Source organism: Coffea arabica, chromosome 11c (assembly GCF_036785885.1).
Source record: "Coffea arabica cultivar ET-39 chromosome 11c, Coffea Arabica ET-39 HiFi, whole genome shotgun sequence".
Lineage (NCBI taxonomy): Eukaryota > Viridiplantae > Streptophyta > Magnoliopsida > Gentianales > Rubiaceae > Coffea > Coffea arabica.
The window spans coordinates 11,699,354-11,704,660 of record NC_092330.1 but is presented as its reverse complement, the minus strand read 5'-3'; the positions used below and the strand labels follow the sequence as shown (position 1 = coordinate 11,704,660).

The 5,307-nt window shown below is 38.0% G+C and overlaps 1 long non-coding RNA gene across 1 annotated transcript; it reads left to right on the top strand.

Moving 5' to 3' along the window:
* The first annotated feature begins 442 nt into the window (after positions 1-442).
* LOC140017064 (uncharacterized) lies at positions 443-5,162 on the top strand. Its single transcript, XR_011823380.1, has 2 exons — positions 443-1,008; positions 1,296-5,162. It is a non-coding gene; the product is annotated as an uncharacterized lncRNA (long non-coding RNA).
* The last annotated feature ends 145 nt before the right edge of the window (positions 5,163-5,307 follow it).

The following is a 5,307-nucleotide window of genomic DNA, read 5'->3' as shown; positions in this document are numbered from 1 at the left end:
CCAAATTTTTGTTGTAATTTCATTTACTGTTTATTTTTTTTATTTATCGTATTAGTTTATTTCGATTTTTAGTTTTTAGTTTTAGTTTTATTTTTATTTGTAAGTTTTTAGCATAGAATTTCTTGAAATGAAAAAAAGAGAAAAAGGAAAAATCATGAAAAAAGAGAAAAAAAAAAGAAAAATCATAAAAAAGAAAAAAAAAGGAAAGAAAAGAAAAGATGAAAATGGAAATGAAAGGAAAATTTGAAAAGTGCAACTTTGTTTTTAGTTTGTTTATTTTAATGCAATATTACTTAAATTGTTGTTTTTTTATTACTTAGTTTTATTTATCAATTTTGTAAAATTATTAGTTCAAAAAAAAAAAAAAAAAAAAAGTATACGCAGCATACAAAAGCTGCGTGTTGCCGCAGCTTGCAAGGGGAAGTTGCAGCAGGGCCTTGAGGGCAATATTTAGCCATAAATGGCCAGGTGTCTAGGACACCTGGAGGGGGGATGAATCTAGAAGGAGGGGGGCTAGGTTTTTGAGCTAACAGAGAGAGAGTCGGTGGGCTGGAGAAAAAACAGATCGGGGGGGAACGGCAAAAAAAAAAAAAGGGGAAGAGGGCAGCCGCAAGAGAGGGGGAAAAAAACGGCAAAGGAAAAAATCAGAAGAGGGAGGTGACGGGAAAAGAGCGAGTATGTCGACTGAGGAAAAAACTGGAAAAAGAAACTAGAGAGCTGGGTTTTGATCAAGGAAAAGGAGAGGTTTTTGACGGTTGAGAGATTAGAGAGAGGGGAGAGAATATCTGTCGGACAAAGTGAGAAAGATAGGAAGAACGACCGAGAGAGATTAGAGGAAGGAACTGTTGGCAGCTGAAGACGGTAGCAAAAGGAAGAAACGAACTGAGAAAAACGGGAGAGAAACCGAGGATTACGGCTTGACCAAGGAAGAAGAATCAGCAAAGGATCCATTGGAGTTGCTAACTCTCCTGATTGTCCTCACTTTCACCGAAAGAAAGCGTCGTTACTGTAAGTTTGTGTTTTTCTTCTTTTAAATTACCAAATCTTGTCCTTCGTTTGTGAGTTAGAAATCCCAGATCTTAATGATCATATGCCGGGCCAAATCTGGTGGATGGGTTATGATTCCAGCGGCTATGTTTAGAACTTGTGTATCTTATGAACTAAAACTTGTTGGCTTTCGTGCTTCCTCTCCTTCATACAAAAATGAAATGGATGTCAATCTGTGGTTTCTTTTTCTGTGGTTTCCGGATAGGCCCAGAGATGGGATTTTTATGGTTTTAGTGTTTGTATTAAAGTGTTACAGATATGGATTTGAAAGGGTTGCAATACATGATGTTCCTGGTTGATTCTTTGGTTCGGGTCTCACTTTTGTTGTTTCATACTCTACTGGGTCTGAAGTTGTGTTTTGCGATCGCGATGATTGGTTCCAGGTTTAGTAGACATTCAAGTCATTTTTTTTGCCCTGTAATGGCTCAAGAGCTGGGTTTCCCTACCTTGTTTGCGTCATCACTAAGGGCATTGTTTGTATCTTTGGCCATTTTTCTGGGTTGCTACAAGTTTTGAACTCGCAAAATAAAAAAAATGGCCAAGTTGCAGCAGATCATAACGTTTTCCTTTGTTCCCCCATGTTGATGAAACTGGTTTTCCTTCTTTGGTAGCTGAGGTTCTGTTTAGTATGTTTGTTCCTTTGGGTCCATTTGTATATCAGATGGTGAGCTATCACATATGTTTACTACCATGCTAAAAGCAAGAAATGCATGACATAACAGTTGGCCACACCTTTGTTTTACTATTATGAAAATTCTGGCTGCATTTTGTTTCCTGCTTTTGCTGTTATTTCTTGCATTCTTGACAGCCACCAATCCAGTTTTTTCTGCTCTAATTTTGTAATAAAAGTGTGGTTTTGGTTGGGTTGAAATATTAACTTGGTTTGGATGGAAAGATTGCATTAGCATGAACACAGCAATGGTAGAGAGTTGTAGCAGGGCCCATTTCAGACTGGTATTTCGATGCTTGCACGCCCTTTTGCCTGATTTGTTGTGTGTTCAAATCTGTAAGTTATGATGCAAAAGTGAAAGGATTGTGTGATAATTTGGTCTGGATTTGATTGTGTTCGAAAGCCGTTTTGTGAAGCTTAGAATTGCAGAAGCAAGCTTATTAAGCTGCCGAATAGCTTCTGTTGCAGAAAACTGGTTTTTCGTAGCTTTTTGCATGATTTTGCATGCAAAACAACTTTCAATAATTGCACTTTGGCCCCCAAGTCTCCCCTTGTTCCACTATTACCCAATCAATTGAATAATTTTTATCAATTTGGTCCTTGGTAGTTTTAACTTTTACAATTTCATTGCTTGTTTGTTTCAATCAATTACTATGCTTTGTCTCAATTTCGCTTAAGTCATGACTTTAGGGGTTTTATGATTAAGTGAGCTTAGTTTGTCACATTTCTCTTAATTTTCCTTAAATAAAGTGGTACCTTGACCTTTTTATTGTTTTGAAGCCATTTTTCTTTCATTTGGACACCATTCCAAGGGGGCGGTATAATCTCTTTTATCCCTTTTGTCTCTCCTATGTGATCCAATGTGCTAAGTGTGAATCGCATGCCTAATTTGCTCTCATTACCATTCTTTAGTTCCATTATTTCATTCAGTCTTGCTTTTATTAAATTATTCTTTTAAATGGGGTATGTGTACACCTCTTGGCTTGTAATAGATAGGGCTGTGGCGAGCAATTTGGTCCATTTTCCCCTTCCCCTTTTTGTTTTAGTTAGTGAATGTAATAGGTTCATTAGTTGGTTGCATGCCTACGTGTTAAGTGTTTAATCGCTTTATTAGGTCCTTGCATCTAGTCGAGCATGCTAAATGTTACGTGCTACGTGTTTATGAGTATTTAGTATGTCCACTTGCTTTCCATAAGTGTGGATGAATGGAATGGATGAATGTACGTCACCACACTAGTCCAACGCTAGTTGTGGCTTCTTTTATCGTTTCCACTAGTCCAACGCTAGTCGGAATTCATAGAATGGGCTAGTCCAATGCTAGACCCAATAGGTTCTTTTTTCCTTTTTTCATTAAGTGCATGATCACCACATATCACGCATTTTTCCTTAGTTTGTCATTTGGTATGTTCCTCAAACCCCTTCCCCTTCATTTTAGGACTTGCATCTCATGCTAGTTAGGGTTCATTTGCGTGAAAATCCCTTCCGATAAGGAAAACGAGCGAGTGTGGCTACTCGATAGCCTTAGCACGCTAGTTTTGCCTTCTAATCAAAGGGAAAATAGAAGTCGAAAAGTTAGGAGTCAACCCCCGTACCCGACTTGTTGCATTCCCCTAGGGTCATACTTTCATTTTTATCACTTCCATACTCTTTTAATCACATTTTTCTTACATTTCTCAATCCATATTTTTCACTACATCTTTATCATTTATTTACTTTACTTCACAAATGAAATTCAAGTTTCACTTATATATGTACTATTCTATCTTCATTCATTTGCACACACAAACACTTTGATTTTCATCCAAATTCACACATGCACCTTTTTTATACATTCGCACACTTGCACTTACATTTCTTGCATCTTTCATACACTTTCACACTTGCACACTTGAATTTGACTCTCATTTGCATTAATCGACCTCTATGAGGTTTTCCTTTATTGGCCGCCACAATTCATGTGGTTTGGGACCAAAAACCTCACGAGAGACATCATAGAATTTAGGATTGCATTTTTTCGTTTTCGCATTCATATAGGCATAATCCAACATGCAATGCATACCCTGGGTAGAAAGTTAGGAAAGTTAGGGTTAAGTCACGCAACTAGCCTTGGCTAGGTCAAAGGGGTGCCTTGGAGTCTATCCTTGCCTTCCCCTTTGTCAAACGTGACTCCCGAACCTTTTTCTTTGTTTTACGTAGACTAGGAGTCGTTTTAAAAAGGGTTTATTATTACTTGACTTTAAAACTCATTTTTTAGGTGACTTGGTACACCTTAAATCATTACCAAGTGGCGACTCCAAACTTTTCATTTCAAAACCCTTTTTAAAACTATTTTTTGGGTCAAATCGTCGCTTTTTCAAGTCCCATATTAGACCCATATCTTTTTCAACTCACAAAATCATTTTCCAATCAAAATTGAATCAAAAACATCTTTCTCAAACCATTATTTTTATTTATCAAAAAATGGGGCGCGACAGTTTAGAATGCCGGACTATGGGATTGGTTGAGAAGTTAAGTGACCGCTTGTGGGGATGAAAATTAGAACCTAGGTTTGAATTAATGGACAATTGGGAGTCTCGATCTTGTAAGAGATATGTGGGATAGTATGAGATGATCAAATCCAGTTTATGTAGTATACTTGGACTCATTTAAATTTTCAATTTTAATTGTAAGTTACGGAAGGTAACGGTGGTATTGAACCGTCTCGGGGACGCATTCTGGTGGCCATTGTCGGGAACGGCTTAGGGGAGCTCGTTGGAGGTATAACCCAACTTGCCGAACTTGGACTCCATGTGATTGCTAGAGGACTTACTTGTACTTAAATAATGTGATATTAGCGATAACCGAAAATCGGAGGAGATTATTCGAGGAAACTAAAGTAGTTCGAGAAGATAATCGAGAACTGAGGGCAATTGTGGATGCCCAGATTACTAGAATTTCTAAAGTGGAGACGGAAGTACTTGAGGAGTGAGGAAAAGACAAAGGCTCCTAGTGAGCAGCTTCAAAAAGCTAAGAATCGACGTGCTAGGGTAGTACACGAAATTAGAGACTGGACAGATAAGTCGATGGCTGGGTGTGTTACCTTGGTTGAACAAGTGGAGAATGACAAGATACTCGATAAGAGACATGAGATTAAAACTTCTTGTGTAGGAAATGAAAATGATCCTACTGAAGTAGCAGAGACTTCTGGCTTCACCAATCACTAAACTAGTGACTTAGTCTACTTTAATGTTTTGTCAAAGTTAGCTGGGGTGATGCTAGTGCCAAGGCCATTGTATTTTGTATGACTGTGTGGCCTACTTTTGAGGCACTTAACTTACTTTAGTCGTACGTGACTAAAAGTACTTTTGTGGCACTTGTGTGCTGTATTTTTGTACTCCCCCATGACTTACTAATTGTATGGATCTTGAAGTGTTAATGAATGTAAATTATTGTTATTTTCAATGTTTCTTGATTGGCTCTTGTTTTGGGTATTTTCTCGCATGATCATTTTTATTTCTTGCACTAGGCACCATTAGAATTATGGACGGACGAAAGAGTGCTCGGGGTGGGTCGTGGGCGAGAGTCTAGACAAGCCCAATCTCAAAGGAATG